Source organism: Anas acuta, chromosome 1 (genome assembly GCF_963932015.1).
Source record: "Anas acuta chromosome 1, bAnaAcu1.1, whole genome shotgun sequence".
NCBI classification, from domain to species: domain Eukaryota; kingdom Metazoa; phylum Chordata; class Aves; order Anseriformes; family Anatidae; genus Anas; species Anas acuta.
The window spans coordinates 94,208,098-94,227,328 of NC_088979.1; positions in this window are offsets into that span (position 1 = coordinate 94,208,098).

Here is a 19,231-nt window from a genome sequence, read left to right on the forward strand (position 1 = left end):
AAACATTTCAAAGATGACATTCCCAAAGAAAGAGCTTTTAGAAGTGATGTCTCCCAGGGTATGTAGCCTGTGCCTACCTAGAGGTAGAGTGCCCCTGTACAAATGCCACACTTCGGTATAATTTGAAGTGATTGTTTGCACTGAGTGCATCAGTGACTCCAGATATGAACACTGAGATCGAATGAAATTGTCCCAACAAAACTTTATGTTTCATTATGCATTAAATATGAAGTATAGATGTTATAAGATTCACAAATATTATCTTATTTTCTTTGTGAGTTTGAGCCAGCAATTGATATTGAACCACGTGAAATTCATGATTTTGTCTGATTTTAGTGCAAAAGCTCAGGGACTGAACTCAACTAAAAGACCTCAATTTTATTCCTATCCATAACAAAACTTACATGGAATCAGTCTGTTGAAAATTGGAGTAGAAAGAAAAAATATATTTCTAAGATTCACTTCTGAGTGTTTTAGAGAATATTTATAATTCCAGAATTAAGGTCTAGAAAGCACTGCAATGACCTATATATTAAGTGAAAGCAACAGTATTTAATGAACCCCAATCTAAATTGTGTAAAACTACTGCAATCCCTGTGTTGTCCACTAGATGATGCAACTGTACTACAGAGAAATAAGAAATTACAGTATATCTACATAAAATTGTAATCCTATTTACAGTATTATGTTTTAAATAGCAGACTGCATAGTTTTCTATGGATGCATCATGGTTGGTATTAGATAAATAGTTAAAAATGTGGTTTTCTTTCTGCTGCGTTCAAGCAAAACTCAAAGCTTTATAGTCTTTTATTTTCCTTCAGTTTGATTTTAACTTTTTAGCAGTTGCTCCTTTCTCAAGTTAAATCATGTTGCTCTTCCCTAAAACTGTCACCCTAGATCTAACTAATGTGTCAACTCATTTTTATTTATTTTTTAACCTAGTGGGATTAGCTAGTTTAGCCAGTGGGATTGCAAAGTTTGCTCATGTGTCTTTTTCTTTAGAGTTTAGGTGCTGGATTCATCTTTCGCACAGGTCTCTTTCAGTAGTCCTTTGATGTGGCTGGCTGAACTCTGATTGAAACATTTCCTCTGTGCAGGGTGGTTCTGTGGACTCTACTTAGTGTCTGTTCTCTACTGTCTAATAGCAATAAGCTGGTGTTTGTCCCTTTCATTCCCTGGAGATTTCTTCCCTGCCCATTTTCATGACTGCTCATTACTTTTGATGGATAGTTGTTGTCTTTCTTGTTTTCCCTGGGACTCCTGAAGCAGTTGGTGTGTGTCTACACTGCGTGTCCTTAAAGTCCCTTTGGATTGTCCCAGTTGCCCTGTAGATAAATGAGGACTGGAAAGAAATGCTGCTTGCAAAGCTACTGTGTTCTAAAACCCACTCTCCTGTTCCTTAACTCTTTTCCCCTGTCTCCAGTGCTGCACCATACTGCAACATGCCAACCTTGAGATCACTGGAGTGGGTTGGGCTCTAGCACCACCATGTGTGCGGCAGGAGGCAGGTATTTGCAGTGCACTATTAATGTAAGATTATTTTTCCTCTTTACATAAACCTGTACTTATCCCAAGTCTGGCAGGGCCAGCTACGTTTCCAGTGCTTTACCTCTCCACAAGGATGCTAGAGCTGGGCTGGAGGAATTGGCAGAAGAGCACCGTATCCCTTTCAGATACATCCAACGGGCACTGGGTGTGCTATTTCAGTAGCTCCCTCCTGCTGAGGCTGCTCTGGAAGGAGCTGGCAGTGATGGTTTGGCTCCTTTGACCTTTGGCAGGCAATGATGACTATGAAGAGGACAGAGGGACATTCTCAGCATGGGGCTGGTGCCATGCCTGTCTGTACCACCCTGCCTGGGCCAGCTTCCAGAGCCTGTATCTCAGTCCTTAAGAAGCCAGCCCTCTTTGCAGCAAGGAAGTGCCAATGACTTTGTGTACCCTTCCCATGACATGAGCTTTGCATGGACAAAGACGCTTGGGTGTGGGTGGGCTGGCCTGCAGAGGATGTTGGCGAGAGATCAGAAGGGACTGTGCCATCCCAAGAGGACTCACACTTCTCTGAAAGGTTTCTGAGGAGTGCTTGGATGCTGGGTTAGCCAGACACTGGGTCAGGAGTGGGAAAGCACCATGTGAGTCCTGGGAAACTCCTAAAGGGCTGCTAGAAGCGCAGTGTGGGTCGGGCTGTGGAGGTGGAAGGGGAAAGGTGGGCTAAGACAGGAGGAACAGTGTGGTCCTACTGGACAGGGGATATTTGGCACCCTTATGAAGGGCACATGCTCCTATTTGCCTTTTATTTGCCTGTAAGTTCATTAGGTAACTGGATAGCGCTGGTGCCCTGGCTTGTTCTTTCTGCGGTGTTAGAGCAGGGGCCATAAGGCTGAAGGGAAAGAGCCCTGTTTGGGCTGGAGCCACACTGACAGAGGGAGCCTTTTGGCAGTGCTGGTCCATTGGGATGTCTCTGCTCCATGCTGCCATGCACATGGAGATGGGGAACGATCCCTCCATGTTGCCAGGTGGGAAATCCCTCTTGTCAGGCATGCTGCTTCTGGTGTGGCAGTAAAGTTGGCCTGTCTGTCATGGAGATGCATGCAATGCATCCCACCGTCGTTCACTGGTGGGGTTACCTTGCTGTATGGATAGGAGTTGGAAGACATGAGCTGCTCTGGCTGGGACACTCTTGGGTGTGGAGCTGTCTGGTGAGATAGGGAATATGCGTTGGAAGAAATAGATAGAAATGCAATCCCCTCTGACAAGTTTCCTTCAGCATTTTCAAGGAGGTGCTCTCACGATCCAAGAGCGTGCTCCAAGGCTAAGGCAGTATGGATGGTCAAAGAGCTGGACTTTTGAGCGCACAGCCAACAGAACTCACAGTACAGTTGTGACTGCTACTTTGAGTCTGATACATTTACGTCGCAGTTGGCAGAAGTTGGCTAATGTGTTCAGGAAACAAGGGAGAGAGGAAGGAGATGGTCAGATATACAGAGATTTCCTTTCTTGTGAATCCAGGCTAAAATATCAACAGAAAAACAGAAAATTGCACGTAACATGTTTTGAAGTCAATATTGGAGACATTTGCAATGGGAGGTGATTGTACTTCTCTGAAGAGGTCCCTGCCTGTGGGAATGGCCATTCCCTTTCTAGATACAGTTAGAAAAACACCTATGCTTGGCACAAGTCATGAACCACAGACAGACCGATCTAAACCTCAGAAGACTTAATATTGTCTCTCTCCCTGGCTGCTTCTGATAAAAAAAAAAAAAAAATCACTTCATACTATGTCAGTTTAATTCCCCTGGCTTGAACAGAGTTACACCTTGCCTTTGATATTTGGCCTCAGGGCTTCATTAGGCATAGTTGTGGTCCAAATCTTGCTGACAGAAATCAATTGGTTTATGTGAGTTGAAGCTTAATTTTCATTTTTGTCAAGAAAAGAACACAATGTGTTGCAATTACAGGGGGGTTATTATAGCCTGGTGGGAGGATCATAGAGCATGACCCCATTGTCAACTCACAATTTGCACTGGAAGCACCCAGACGTAGGCAGAGCTCTCATACCTGGGGAAGCCTGAATGTATGGGTATAGGTGAGCCCCAATTCCCCTTTGTGCAGTGTGGCTGGACTGGCTAACGGGTGGTTTTGGCTGTCCTGAAGCATGTTGTGCTTGAGTTGTGGTGGGTCTAACAAACCCCAACATGGGTGGGAGTCTCGCAGTTGCTAGGTTTGCACCGCTTCAATCTACCTGCTCCTGAGGCAGCTCTTAATCTCCTCCAGTAACAGCACAGAGACAAAGCCACAGAGGAACAGCACCTGGCACAGCTGAAGCACTGAGGGTAGGCTGCTGTATGTCTGAGTTTTGCTCCAAAGGAGTGTTGTTCGGGTAGAAAAAGCAGAATTTGGTTCTTACTCTGGGATTTCCAGAAGCCAGAGAGCTCCTTTGGTGCAGCAATGACTGACATATGTGCCTGACCAGCCACATGTATGCAGTCAAGCAGCATAGTGGAGGCTTTTTATGTCCAATAAGACCTGCACATGCTGGTCTTCACATACACATGCCAGGCAATAGATCTGCACCTGTGCACAGCCTGATACACATCACCTGTACATGCTCTGGCCACCTGGGCAGCGTGTGCACAATAAATCCACCGCCACGTTTGTGCTTGTGGGACTTGCCAGCAAGCGAGTCTCTGGTTTATGCCTCCCTAAGAATAATCAGGGATATCAATAATCAAGGAGAATAATCAAAGAGTATCCCTGCTGAAACGTTCAGCTGTAGCATCAAAAGTTGGTAGAAACTCTTACCACAACATTGGCCATTTTTATTGGCCATTTCATGTATTGAAATTTATTTATTCATGTTATTTGTATATTCATTCATTCATGTTGTTTATCACAACATTGGCCATTTTTATTTAAGTTTTTCAAAATCCTTGGGAGAATCACCTGATGAGGACAAACAACCCTCCATTCAAAAGAAGAGAAGCAGCACTGGAAGAACTATGGGTTAAGCATTCCTAATTTCAAAATAAAATGTTTTCATTAAAGAAAATGTGCAGTGAACTGTGAAACAAAGAAAGCCCAGACCATTGCAAAATACAACAGCATGAAAAATGTTCTTGATGTACCCACATTCTCTGGATTTTTCCCCATTTTCCCCACTGCTTCAAGATGAATGTAAGATTTGAATCTAAGTCAATAACAAGATGCAACTGTTGAATGTCAAGTAGAGGGGAAAATGTGAGCGTTACTTGGATAATTCAGAAAACAGCTGCTGCAGCTATGCAGCATTGTACAAGTTAGAAAAAGATGCTACTCCCCTTGGGAGGAAGAGGCAAAATTCTGGTAACTTGGTGTCCTAGGGCTGACAGGCAATGCTGTTGTGATGCTGTGTGAGCCCAGGCCAGGCAGAGATCGGGATTGGGATATATCAGTGAGTCTGGGCTTTGGGGTCTCAGTGCCAGCTGCCTTCCTGATAAACACTTGCCTGCCTCTAATGGGGCTGTAGAGTTAAATATTGTGAGGAAGGCAGATATGAAACAAGGCCCTGAGAGAAATGCTCATGCTGATCTTAGGCAGTAAATGTAGAGCTAAATGGACTATTCTGCTTTTAAAAGGAAAAAAAGCCAAAATAGTACTAATAGTCAGTTATTTAAATCATTCTTTAAACACCTTATCTGGTCATATAGTTTGAGCTATTTTTCCTCGTCTCAAAGCTCTCCATGACCAATAAATATTTAAAAAATATGGTATATGCTAGTTGTTGCGGGTTGCAGGTTGCAGTTTATATGTAAATCAAGTGCCCCTGACAGAAAGATCCACTGTACATCCTCTTTGCACTCCAACCACTTTAATATTAGAGAATCATTCTCTCCATTAGTGCACTTATATTATGAAGAATGATGTGGAACAGGGGTATTAGCAACTCTTCCTTTGTTTATAGCTAAAATATATCTGACTGCTTAAAAGAACATGAAAACGAGTTTTGTCTTCCTTTCCTATTACTGTCAAACAAACTTCACCTCCGCGCTCAACATCACATGGAATTTGTCACTGGCAGGAAGCGTAAACCCTACCTTGTGAATATATAACTTACAGTCACTTCAGAGGGAGAAAAAAAATCCTTTCATCATGTTCAGTTTTCTTCACTGTTTTATTTCACTTAAAACATCACTCACTACCAAATGGTATTTGTCAGTAGTAATTGGCAAATGCTGGAGGCGGTTTTCAAGGCTGTCTGAATGGAAAATCTCAAAGCAGTTGTCTGCTCTGAAAGAAAATATTACATTTGATCTTTTTATGATTCTCACAGACATGATGTATGTCTGCATTCCTCAGCCTGAAGAATTCTTGGTGTTTGGGTTTCTTTTCCTTTAAATGACAGGAAGTAGCACTTCACTGTTATTTTGCAGTATTGTCTGAGAATTAACCACAACATAATGGTAATGTACATTTTTTTAATGCTTTACAGAGATTCGTTTTTATTAGCCATTTATTGTGGTTTTGCTTGTTGGCAAGATTCAGATCCTCTCAATGATAACTGTGGCTATTGCATTTCATCTGCATCTGTATTTAGACATGCATTTCTCCTGATGTGTTCTTTCTAAATAATGTCTCCCTCAAAGATTGCCATGCAATAAATCACCTTTCCTTACTGCAATTGGACAAACGTATTATTGCTCTAGTCACCTCTGCCCCTGCACTTTTTGGTCATCAAGACAAGCGATAGATGGCATGTTACATTAACACTGTGGTTCAAGTCCACAGAGCTAGGTTTTTCTAGTGCGAAGTAAAGCTCAACATAAAGGACTGGAGAACCCAACAGTGGGTGAGTATTAACTCTGAGAGCTTGACTGCCTTCAACACTGCTTAAAATGCCACAGCTATGCTCCTCATCATTTTAAAACCTAATGCCATGTAAAGCATGTGGTAAAGCCAATTCCCATCTTGCAATAACTTTATAATTTAATTTTTTTTTTTTTTTTTTTTTTTTTGGTATGAGAAAATTTCTGTCATGGGGTTCTTTGACCTCCAGTGTTGGTGATTCTGCAGCATGCTAACAGCCTGGCAGCACAGGTCAGGCATGCAAAATGTCCCTGTACCCTGAAGGTGAATGTGGTGGTGTTACTGACTGCAAACGTTACATCTGGAGAAGTCCTGAATACCCCAGCCTGGCAATTCCTAAGCATGTGTGAACCCCAAAGTGATATGTGAGTTCCCTCAGCATTGCTGCAAAACTTCTGCTCTTCCAGCCACACAGCACAGCAATGCCTGGTGGCACGATAGTGACATATACACAACACTCCCTTATTCCCACAACAAGGCACTTCCAGGCTGGCCTCTGCTGTCTAAGTCTGTGTGTCAGGCAAGGCTCTGCTCTTCTGTCATCTCCTGCTGTCTGCTGGACTAGAGAAACTTGGCACTGGTTCAAAGTCTTCCAAGCAATGGCAAAATTGCTGAAATATTCTTTAGAGAGCACCTTTATTGCCACCTAAGGGCCTCGCATCTGCCTCTCATCATAAGGTATGATTATACGAGAAGAAAACTGTACTGATTTTTGGTATTGTTTCACTTGTCTTCTGGATTCCAGCTGTACTAGATTTAAATTTTATTTACAATAATCAGATTTAGAAGACCAAAAAAAAAGAAAAAAAAGAATGATTGTTCCATGAAAGCTAGAAGCCTGATTCCACAAGCTGAGGCCCTAAGCTCTGTGGTAAGGGAAGACTGTGGGCAACTCTGAGGTGCTCTGCAGCTTTACCTCAGTTATACGACTGAAATCCTAAAATGCTAGTTGTCTGCAAGAAAACTGTGATAATGGGGCTTGGTTTGCTACAGTGAAGCAAAATGCTGTCATTCATATGGATGACACTCTGGGTAACCATGCTCAGAGTGACACGGCTGTGTGTGTACAATGTACACACAAACATATGTACATAAAATTTCCTTTTAAATGACAGCACGCCTATAAAATCATAGTGCAATCCCACAGGAGGGAGAAGGATAGCTTATTTACAAACAACGCTGTATTTGCTTGCTACCAAAATGGAATGAAATTATTTTCCCTCCACGAAGGACTGTGAGCTATTTGACCCCAACCGTGTGGCTTGTCCTGTGCTGCTGGTGGAAGGGGCTGCTGGGGATGATGGATGCAAACCCGAGAGAAATGCAGTTTTGTTAATTTTGCTGCCTGTGGAATAAATTGATTGTAACACAGCATAGTACTTGGTATTTTCTCTCTCTCACTCATCTGCAATGAGAACTCACTCTCTCCTACCAGTAGGGTTGTGCTCACGTTTGTGCTGGGCAGAGTTCAATAAGTCATACCTTTTTCTGCAGCCCGTGACTTGAGTTATTCATCCACATCTGCTGCAGCTCTGATTGTCACTTTTTCACAGTTTCCAACTTAATGGTACATTGGAGATTCCAAATTCAATAGCACTATTATACAACAAAACTATGCAAGACCATGAGCAAAATTAAAGACAAGCTGTGACAGTCTTCTATCCCCCAAAGTTTTGTGGGCCTCGCTTAATTATTATCCGCAGGCAGTTACTGTTGTCTTCTTGTAAATCTTGTGTGAGAGTATTCAGGAATGTTTTGCTTTATTTTTATCACCAATCAACAGAACAATAAATGCATGAAGAGCCATTTTTCTCTTTTCTGTTGACACATGGAGCCAAGGACTCAGGGATGTGCCTTAGAGATGACCACAGGCTTTCACAAAACATGCGTGTCAAACCTTTTGGCCAGAAGGACAGGGCGTGATACCAGACCCAGCCGGAGAGGCCCACGGAGAGATTAGAGTATCCTTCAGAAGAAGAAGAGCATGGGGGTGGTGGATCCAAATGAGGGCTCTGGGTCTAAAACCTGCAGGTTTGGGGGAATTTCAAGGTGGTCTGGATTTGGTATTCCAGGTCCAGCTAGAGACAATGACTTAGTACAGCCCCAGGCAAACGAACCTGGCAATGCTGGAAGATACATCCTGGTAGGTCAGAGACTGGAGAAATGGGGAAAGGAAATAAGGGCTCCACAATCTCGGTGCTGGAAATGTAGGCTGCGTAGGAGCGCATGCTGAGGAAGATACTGATATGGCTGAAAGGCACACAGGAAGAGAACAGTACATGCAATACTCACAGGGGTTTCATCAGAATTAGTCATGGTTTTCACATGAATAATTGTTTCTGAGTAAGCAATGTGCTTTTCAACAGCAGAAGTATTCTGCAGAAATGATGGGCTGCTTTCATGTAGCGCTGTATACGAGTTTATCATGTAGCTTTCCCTGGGTGCCTGCCAAATATCTTATTAAACAACTTTTTAAATAAAACCTGTAACCTGGGCTGTGATTTAGTCATTTATTATATTTGAAAACACATTGAAGTTCTAACGAAGGTCACAACTTCTTTGATTTGAAACAGTCATTATCACAGATTTTTTAAGTCATTTGCTATAAATTTATGTAATGCTTTATACTATAGAAATTCTACAAATGCTTGTTGCTTTAAAAAGTCTTCATGTTTTAATAGCTAAAATACATTTTTTATCATTAAGTGTGTTTGATTTTGAATGTATTTTAAGGTCTGATTCCAAATGTTCATCTCCTTATCACAATGCACATGTGTCTCAGCTGAATTCAGGTTGAATTAATAACAAAATTGAATTAATTCATCTTGGTGTCCCTTCCAGACAACATATGTCCACATTCTGTAGTATAATTTCCATGCTCAGGAGTCATGTAGGTCTGCAGAAAACCATCAGGAACAAAAGTATAAGTAGGGAGTGATCTCTACTCTTCCAAAACATTTATGGTCAAAATAAGCAACAATATGCCATGTGGGCATAGTTTATGGCATTTTTAACATTAAATACATGAACCAGATTCTTTCTTTCTGAATTCATGCCAACTAGAATTGGTTGGCTGTTCGAACTAATTGGGGTTAAGTGCAGTGCTATGCAAAATGTCCATTCTTCCACCTACTAACACGAGGCATTCGAATAGGAGCTAAGAGGTGCATAGACCATATTTTGGTCCTGTCTTTGGGAACAGATTCTCTTCATTGCACATTTGTTCTTTGAAGTCAATGGGATATTTGAACAGGGGATTTGACTGCCTTCAGGATACAGGTATCACCTTGTGACTGTCAGGTTGTGGTATATGAAAATGCTGGTTCAGTGCTCAGCAGCAGTCAAAGAGGCAAACAGGCTATTGGAGATTACTGGGAAAGCACAAGGAATAAATAGAGGATTTTTGGCCACTGTATAACTCATGAGTTATACATTTGGCCACTGTATAACTCATGAGTTATACCTTTTAGATAGGAATATTAGAGTACAATGTTGTATACTATAATATAATGTAATATAATTTAAATTATATAACACCCACTTCTTTGGTTACCACTTCTTAAATACATCAGAACTAAAAAATATAAAGCAAAGAGCAGAGACTGAAATGATCCCTACATACAGTGAATTTAAATGTACCAATTTTCATAGGTCTGGGAAAATAGACAAACGGAATACTAAAGGGTTATGATAGGAGACTATAAAATCAGGAATAGTATGGGGAAGGCAGATAGGGAAAGATTATTTATTCTTTCTCAACATGCAAGCAGTAGGGGGTGTCTGGTGGGATTATAAAGGAAAAAAAAAAAAAAGGAAAACTTTTTCACAGTAGTGCGTAATCGCCTTATTGAGCTTATTGCCTCAAGATGTCCTGGAGGCCAAAAGAATTTGGTTTCCAAAAGGGACAAGACAAGGACAGAGCCAGTGATCTGGGTGCAAACTAAAACAAGACCAGCATGCTTATGCCATGTTTTATGCTTTTCCCTTGAGCTTTTCCCTACTGGCTGCCGTCAGAGACTGGATGCTGGAACAAATGGTCTTAGCTCTTGTATGGAATTGACATTTCTGTCTATGTTTTTTATATTCAGAAATTGCCAGATGTTCTGACTACCACCTCACTTCATAGTACCAATGCATATTTTACTGCTCATTGTCTTCCATTTCCAGAACTACAAAAGTTGCATTATATGCCCATAAGCCACAAAGTGGACACAGGAGTTGATTTCTGCTTCCTGAATGGATAACTTATATGGTAAATGCTTATCCAAAGTAGCTAAAAATGTGAACACATGATTTATTATTTTATTTTATTTTATTTTATTTTATTTTATTTTATTTTATTTTATTTTATTTTATTTTATTTTATTTTATTTTATTTTATTTTATTTCAGTAATACAGCTCATAATAGAGACAGTTCATGACAGATAATTTCTGAGAGGTGTCCATGGGACTAGAATACTGCTCAAGGCACACGCTGATGGAGAGCTCATTTCTGATTTTGCAAAATATTGAGAGACAACTTCAACTAACAAACTGAATTATTCATGGCAGAATGAAGGGAAATGATACTATAGCTTCCCAGAACTACTGAATAATACTGTTGTACTGTAATTAGTGAGAAAGTTAAAACAAAAGGATGAATTGGCACAGGACTGCAGTCATTTCCAAAGGACAGAAAATGCAGAGCAGGGTCCACACATAAGCAGGTGATAGGGTTGCACTCTGGAAACTTGCAGTGCCTACCCCTTTATCTACATAACCATGCTTATTGAAATGTACAAGTCCCCTGAGTCTGTTTAAACCGTCCAACTTTGTGTCTTAAGGAAAGTCTTAAGAATTGCTCAATGCTTTTATTATTTGAATCTCAAACAGCTTTTCTTTGGCAAATCCTTTCTGGGTTACAAATTTCATTTAGTCAGGATAAGGGGAAAGTGCTGGCACTGTAAAAATGTCCTCCTCCTTTTAAAAATACACATAATTTCAAATTCTATAATGTTCAAAAGAGAAATATGACCTGTTTAGTGGATTTCAGTATCATTTCAGTACTTTGGAATCCTGGAAGTCCATCTTCAAAACAAAACGGTGTTTTATTTCTGCCTCATGGTTCTCCTTCAGATTTTTTGAGAACTAAATGCAAGTTTTAAAAAATTGTATTAGCAACCCTGGCTGAATATGTCTCTTACTCAAGATGTTATTTCTTAGTTTAAAATTATTTAGAATAGTAAAGAGTAATGACTAATTCGTTTAAGATTCTTTGTGTGCATGGCTTGGATTTGATGCTTCCTCACTTAGCTGCAGACAAGAATATTTTTAAGAAGCCCTTGTAAAAATTGCAGGAAATATATGTGAGATTTAAATGTCAGGTCTCAAGGGAGCTGAGAGCTATGCACAATTGTTTTTAGTTTGTGACTTTTTTGATTCTACTAATGACGTGAATGATGTTTTTTTTTTGTCTTTTTCTGCTCTTTCCAGGATGCTTTTCCAATGAACTTCTTCACTGAAATAAGATTCTCCTGTTTGTAGTCCATGCATTATTTTAAGAAGAAATCAAATGAACAGTTATGGAAATGTAACTCTGGGGTGCTTATGACAAGGAAAATAGATTGCCCCATTAAACAAGGAATGGGAATCAGAAAAGCTGACTTCTAGATCTACCAGCATGTGCCACTGAGAGCTACTCTTTATGTGTTTTATTTGGTTGCCTGTCTATATGAGAACTGGAGCAAAATTAGTACAGGATCCTCTGTGTGCCCTTTTGGCTCTATGAAGAGCAGATGCTCACTGCCCCCAGTGACCTCTGCATGGGGTTCCCTCACTACACACTTTGGGGAGGAATAAAAGTGCTTGCAACACCTGTTCTGGTGAAATGATTACTCTGTTGAGCGTTCAGTGGTAAGGTATGAATCACAGCATTGCACAGTGCTGTTTGCTTTCATAAAACATACATGATGCAAGAGGGGTCACATCTGATATTTGCTTATCTTTCGGCTTGTTTGAAGACCAAACCACAGCCATGTTGGGATAAAACAACTGAGGTTAGATAGTGCTAGCAGCATTCTGTTAACTCCTCTCCCAGTTTACCACGAAAACCTCAGCACTGATACACTTTTGCAATGTGTACAAACCAAGAGGGTAATTCAAAAAAGGAGTTTCCTGCAGTGTGCCAGTTGACTCCGGCTGTGTGTTGTAGTGGTGCTGCCAGCCCGCGCGGTGTGACAACGCGAGTGTGAGCACCAGTGCCTTTCCTAGAGTGGTCGCATCCCCAGGGGACATGGTTACATGGGAAAACATGGCAGCTGGGGTTTTCACAGGTGTGCTAAGTGTGCCCAGAGAAAATTGGTGCAAGTCAAGTGCCTGACTGCCTTTAGGTACCTTTGAGCACCCAAAGCAGAGCTGATATCAGGGCTTGGTCTTCAAGCAGATGTGCTGAGCCAAAGACATGTCTTAAAGACAAGAATTTTACAGCATTTTTACTGCAATAATAGTTCCTTATTACACTTTTGACTGATTTATAGGGGCTGTATCAAGGAAACAAGATGTCGGATATATGTAATGGCAACCTCTGCAAACACACCTGAGCTAGCTAGTCCAATGCTAGCTCCAAAGCCAAGCTGCAGGGAAGTAGCCTGCAGCTCTGGTCTGAGAATGTGGTCAGTTCTCAGACAAGAAGAGGAATTAATGATCCCACAGCCTGATTAGAGCTCCATACCTCTTAGTTGTACAGTTAACTAGAATGTTTTAGCCACCTGGGGTGGTATCGCACTGGAACAGGCTCCCCTGGGATGTAGTCACAGCACCAAGCCTGTTGAAGTTTAAGAAGTGTTTGGACTGTACTCTCAGTCATACAGTCTGAATTCTGATTTTTGGGTAGACTTGTGTGGAGCCAGGAGTTGGATTTGATGATCCTTGTGGGTCCCTTCCAACTTGACATATTCTATGATTCTGTGATTCTACCTGAAAGCCACTTTGGCTATGCCCACAAAAGACATGAACACACCTTCTGACTAGTTGTATTAACACAAGGTGCCGTGTTTTGGTCAGTGCTGCCTTGGGTCTCATGTTGCCTTGTACAACCTATGCAAGGTTAAAATCTATCAGGTGGGAATGGTTTCATTTCACTCTGGTGTTGCACACACCTAGAGGCGCACGTGAATCACAAAACCAAAACCTCGATGTCTCTTGCATTGTCAGGACTTCTCCATTCTATGGCACGTTTTAATGTGAAACCTGCAGGATTTGGGCACTATCCAGGTTCACCTGCCTGGCACCTGACCACTGGACTAGTCCCCAGTGCAGCTACACATCTGGGCTGCACGCTAACTTTGCAGATTTCTGGATGGACCTTTATAACACAACAAAACAAATGCCATTTTCCCATTTCTTGACTTTGTACCACTAAATGGTGAGAGACGGATTCCTGCCAGTAATAGAGAGCTATACTATGGTTTACTTTGTCTTTGGGCTTAGATCTGATTGTGTGCAAGATCTTTTGTACTTGTTAGTCTCCTGAGCCAATTGCTTCTTACGTTACATGTATGATGCAACAGCTATGGGGCAGAAACAGGGCCTAGGACATATATGGTGGGCATCATCTTAACCAGGTGTCTTAGCATCTGCAGAGCCTGTTCTCTCAGTGGATAGAGGATGCTGTGCTTTTCAGGGTGTCTTTGGGAGTGGCATCAAACCTGGACCTTGGGGCCTTAAAATGTAAACTTGTTGAGATTTAGCTAAAATAAAAATAAAAAATATCCTAGCTCTCAAAGTTGTAGCAATGAGTCATGTTGACCACCCACTGTTCAGTGCTGCTGGAGCACCATGGTGAATGCATGTGTCTGGATGAGAATAAGCCACTCCAGCAAGCATGCCTCTTCCGTGCTGAGGTTTCCATCTGTTTTCACTAGCTCTGAAGGGATGTGGGCGACAAGCTTCTCGAGTATTTGGAGATAACTGCATGCTTCCACTCTGAAAAGCAAACAGCTCCTTGGTGATAAGATCTTTGATTGCATACTGTGGTTTTCTGAGATAAAGGATTCTTGTGTCCTGTGCTACCTGCAAATGGAAGAGTTGCTGCCCTTGCTGACACCGTGCTCTCATGGGGTGCGATGTGCCTGCTCCCTGGCGAGGCAGGGAGAGCTGTATATCCCAGCGCAGAGGGGAATGCCAGCAGGTGGCAGGGAAGAATATGAGGACTAAAGTGAGTTCATACTCTGAGATATTAGACATATTTTGGCAACAGTGCCAAATGGGCACTGCTCTCTCTCTCTCTCTCTCTTTTATTTTTTTTTGGTATTGTAATGTTGGATGTGGTATTTACCACAGCACTTTCCAAAACAAACACTCCCTCCCTTTTTGCGTCATATGAATTGTCTGTACCTGCTGCAATATAAAACATGATAAAGGAATAGCTCAAACAGATCATGGGGCAGGTAAGTGACAGGGTTCAGAAAGACAGCTGCTGCTGTTCTGCTGAAGTTTCCTCTGAGCTGCATGCACCACTACCAGCCAGAAGTTGGTAATTTTATGCCCTGTAAATGTAAGACTCTTATACCACAAGTAATTCTCCTGCCACCTGTTAAATGCTCTTCCACATCTTCTCTCAAGATAATCTCGCTTGTAACACAACATTAATCTTCATGCCGGTGAGTCAGAGGTACACCTCCACAGTCCAGGTCATCACCTTCTGTCCAAACAAAAATCTTGGCTGCCTCTTGGCAATCTTCTAATGGGTGTCTAGCTGTCAGCTCAACAGTAACCTAACTGGAAGTGTACAATAGCATTATTTTGCCTGTCATTCATCTTATAATCTACATATTAATATGGGGCCAATTTATTGTCCTGTTAAAACACCAGCAAAATCCACCCAAAATAAAAATCAAAAAGCCCCAAAGATATCCGGGAACAACTTCAATACCTTATCCTAGCTTTAATAGGTTTTTATCTGCTAACTGCAAGCTAGATTACACACAGGATGGGATGCCTGTATCTGCCAAGCCACCTCATTATCACTCCTTTGCCTTGCTGCTTACAAATAATTGCACCTGTTTCCTTGTATTTCTTGCCTGCACGTCTCTTGATCCATACTTCAGCTGTAAACTTTTTGGAGCAAGGGAGATTTTTTATGGGCTATGCTGTACAGTACTGAATGCATTTGGGTCCTAGTCCAAGAGGAAACCTTGAGAACACTTAAAAAACTAATTCCACACAAATTCCCTAAAAAGCAATGGGGAATATTGTCCACTAAAGCAGGATACAGGGTCAGAGCTTGGTCATTCTTTAACTTGATGGTCTTTGGTCTTTTGCAATTAATTTAAAAAGTGTGTGTGTGTGTGTGTGTGTGAACAGGGGGCTTGCCTCCTTAATTTAGTTCTCATTTATACAGAAAACATTACTACTTATATTGAAGGATCTTCTGTGCAAGTGCACTGCTGCTGTGAAGCACTCTGGGGTTTCTTGCCATTGCAGGCACCTAGGGACACAGGCTATGTCTGAAACTTTTGAAATGCTTCAACCTCCAGTGTGCAAAATGTCCCTGCAATTTGTCTGGAAAACTGTTCAAAAATAATCTTTCTGGGTGGTTTTCAACCTAGGGCATTTTTCCTCTGTTCCAAGGCACAACTGTAGGGAAAGGGCCACTTTTGCTAATACTTCTGTTAATTATTGTAGCCTACAAGAGATCCACTTTGCACAATATCACTACCCTTTTGTTATTCAGAGGGCAGACAGCAAAGACAATTTGAGGTCTATTTGCAAAGCAAATGACCATGTGAACAAATATACGTATAACATCCCAATTTAGGCATCAGCCCACACTCTGGACAGTCAGAACTGTTATGATAGGAACCAGCCTGTGAATCCCATTTGATTTATAGTAAAATGGGCTTGAATATCAAGTGGCCAGTATGTGTCCTCGTTCTGGGCCATCAGCAAGCTCCTTCAAATGCCTGGTATGTTTCCTGAGCAGTGTGATCTGTTACCTAGCTACTGAGCTGCTGGAGCATGTAGTTTAGGCTTTCCAAGCTTCTTGTACTGAGATGCTTCCTGAATCTGAGGCAGATCAGATTTTCCATTTATATCCTCCTGGGTTCAACTGACAATAAATTAAGGAACAGCTAGCCTGCTTAAAATAAATAAATAAATAAATAAATAAATAAATAAATAAATAAATAAATAAATAAATCTTAACACATTGAAAAGCAGAAGAGACACAGACCCAAGGGAAATAGTGGACTATTGAATGCAGTTCTGCAAGGACTTGTCTGATCTCTATGACAATTTAATCTCTTTTGTCATGGCTGCCCTGCTCTCTCCCGTATCCCTTCTTAACAGAGAACATTCCTGTATCTTATCAGCCATGGCCACTGTCTCCATCCATGTACTTCCTTTGCTCAGTTTCCAGGCTTCTTTTCTCCTTTGCTCTTACATTTGTATTAAAAATTGTTACAAGTCACTGTAGGTTAAAAACTTGACTCATTAGCTCCAGCCTCCAGCACTGCTGGCCCTTGACTCCTCTGTCACCATTTTCTGGACTTAGGTTGGATATTACATCCCTGGTTTGAAATTCATGCCATACACTTACACTGAAGATTACTTTCAAAGAGAGTTTGCCATTGCTTTCACTAACAAGAGTGGTACCTGTAATATCTCACAATCATTTTCTTAATTCTTTCTTAAATCTGTTGAAATCACATAATCACATTGGCTTATTAGAGAGCAGGCCTCAAGGCTACAGGAAGATGCAGCCAGAGAAAACATATTAGAGTTTTGACTTTCCTGTTTGGACCAATTTTCATGTTCATCACATGTTTAGTAAAACATCCCCTAGATCACCATTCACTGCTTTGGGTTTCAGAAGTCAATTTCTGTCTGGACACATGAAAGAGTTCAAAGGCACAGGGTCCCCTCGTGTTGTTTTGGCACATGATCCTGTTTTGGAAGCCCTGAGGTTCAGGCAGAGGAATAGAACAGCTAGGTTTATTTTCACTGTTGGGAACGGGCTGTGGTAGCTCAGCAACGAAAGCTGGAAACACAAAAGATAGGACGGCTGCCCGCCCGCTTTGTAAACTCTGCGCAGGTGGCTGAAAATAATACCTGAGCAAATATCACCAGTCACTTCTGAAACTTTCATTGTATGAACATTTGCTGTAGGTGGTTCACACATCCATTGGCGTTTGCTTGGCAAACAACCTGGTTTGGAACAAAAGAAAAAGACTTCCAAGGAACAATTATGCATTAATTAACCTTACAGATAATGTTATCAGCATTACTTTTTCTGCCATTAAGAACTGTAACACCGTTCTCCACTTTAATCTTAACGTTGACAGTGTGCGAGAAGCTTTAGCATTTAAAGGTGGTGAATTTTTGGCCTGCATGTTTTGAAGACCCTTTAGTAGCTTCCAATTGTCTTGTGGTCTCTACAAAACAAATGTTTTCAGCAGTCTGCAAGATAGTGTTTTCATAGAATCGGAGAGTGGCTTGAAGTCCAGCTGATCAGGTAGCAAACTGCAGTGTCTGTTCAGCTCTCTGATTCTCTTCCATGACTGTGGGCAATCTTTTAATGTTCTGTGTGTCTCAATTTTCCTCTGTAAAACTGGAAAGCTATGTTGTCCTATCCTCCGTGGACCATAGAGCTGCCTGTAGAAAGATGTTTCATGGATACATATTTATTTCTTTATGTGAGTTTAATTCAAATAAGTAATTCATATATATATTTTTTTGAAAACCCTGTTTTAAATAAAAAATCATTAAGTGAAGCTGTCTAGTGGGTGGCCTGGGGAAAGCTCTCTATAACTGAAAAACCTGGCCTTCAGCCTCACTGTTGATAGGGAGCGTACTTTGAGAAGTAATTATCAATTGCTTTATTCACAAAGAAAGGGCTTTACACCAAAGCCTTACCCTGTTTTAGATTGTTTTGTCTTTCCCTGTTTAAGCTCAGTCCTGAGTGATTAGTTCTGGAGTCTTGGTGCAGGCCTGTCTTACATATTAAACAGTTCAGGATGCTTAATTAAGATCTTCAGGAAGAAAATTGTTTGCAGCTTGATTTTGAGAGGCCCACTGACAAAACTTCTAACTCTCACAGTTTAGCACAAAATAGTCCTGATCCCTGAATGAGGCACCTGGCTACTTGAGGGTGAATAAGAAATTGAAAGATAATTTGAAATAGGGTATACAAATATTTTTGTAAAGATACGACAAGCACTTCATAACATTTTAAAATGCTATACATTTCCTTGCACTGTTTGTGGAGACACCGTCTTCAGGGCCTGCCTCAAGTGCTGAAGGGGTTCCTCTAGGATCAGACCCCTACAGAACCTGTACTCAAAGCTGTTTTTGAAACCCTCAAGCTAATTTAACCTTTTCTGTTCTGTTTCACTTGAGCTGTGAGGTAAGTGAGCAAGTGAGCATGAGCCCATTGCAAGATATTCTTGTCCACTGTGTAGCTCTGAGACCGTTCCCAGCTCAGCACTGTTCCCTGGGTGGCTCTACTCAGTGCTAAGACTTGGTTCTACCCTTTCATGCCCCACTCCCTCCTTTCCTCCAGCTCCATAGGGGAGGCATGGTTGATGGCTTGGATTCCTGCAGATGTGCCTGCTGGTTGAAAGAATAGGACCCTTCCTTCTCTGCAGCCCTCCAGATGCTCATCATGCCACAGCTGTATCTGCCACTTGCATGATGGCTGTGGACAGCAAGTCTAGATGAGGATGAAGCCAAGGCTCCTTGATCCCCAGGATGTTAGTGAACAACCTGGTTGTTAGAAAAGGCACACCTTTTCCTCCTGCTCTGGCTACCACCAGATAGTGATATTCCCATGAGGTGATATGCTGTCTTTAAAATACCTTTATTATGCATCTGCCAAATAGCCAGAGCTTCATGCTCACAGATGTGAAAACTAAG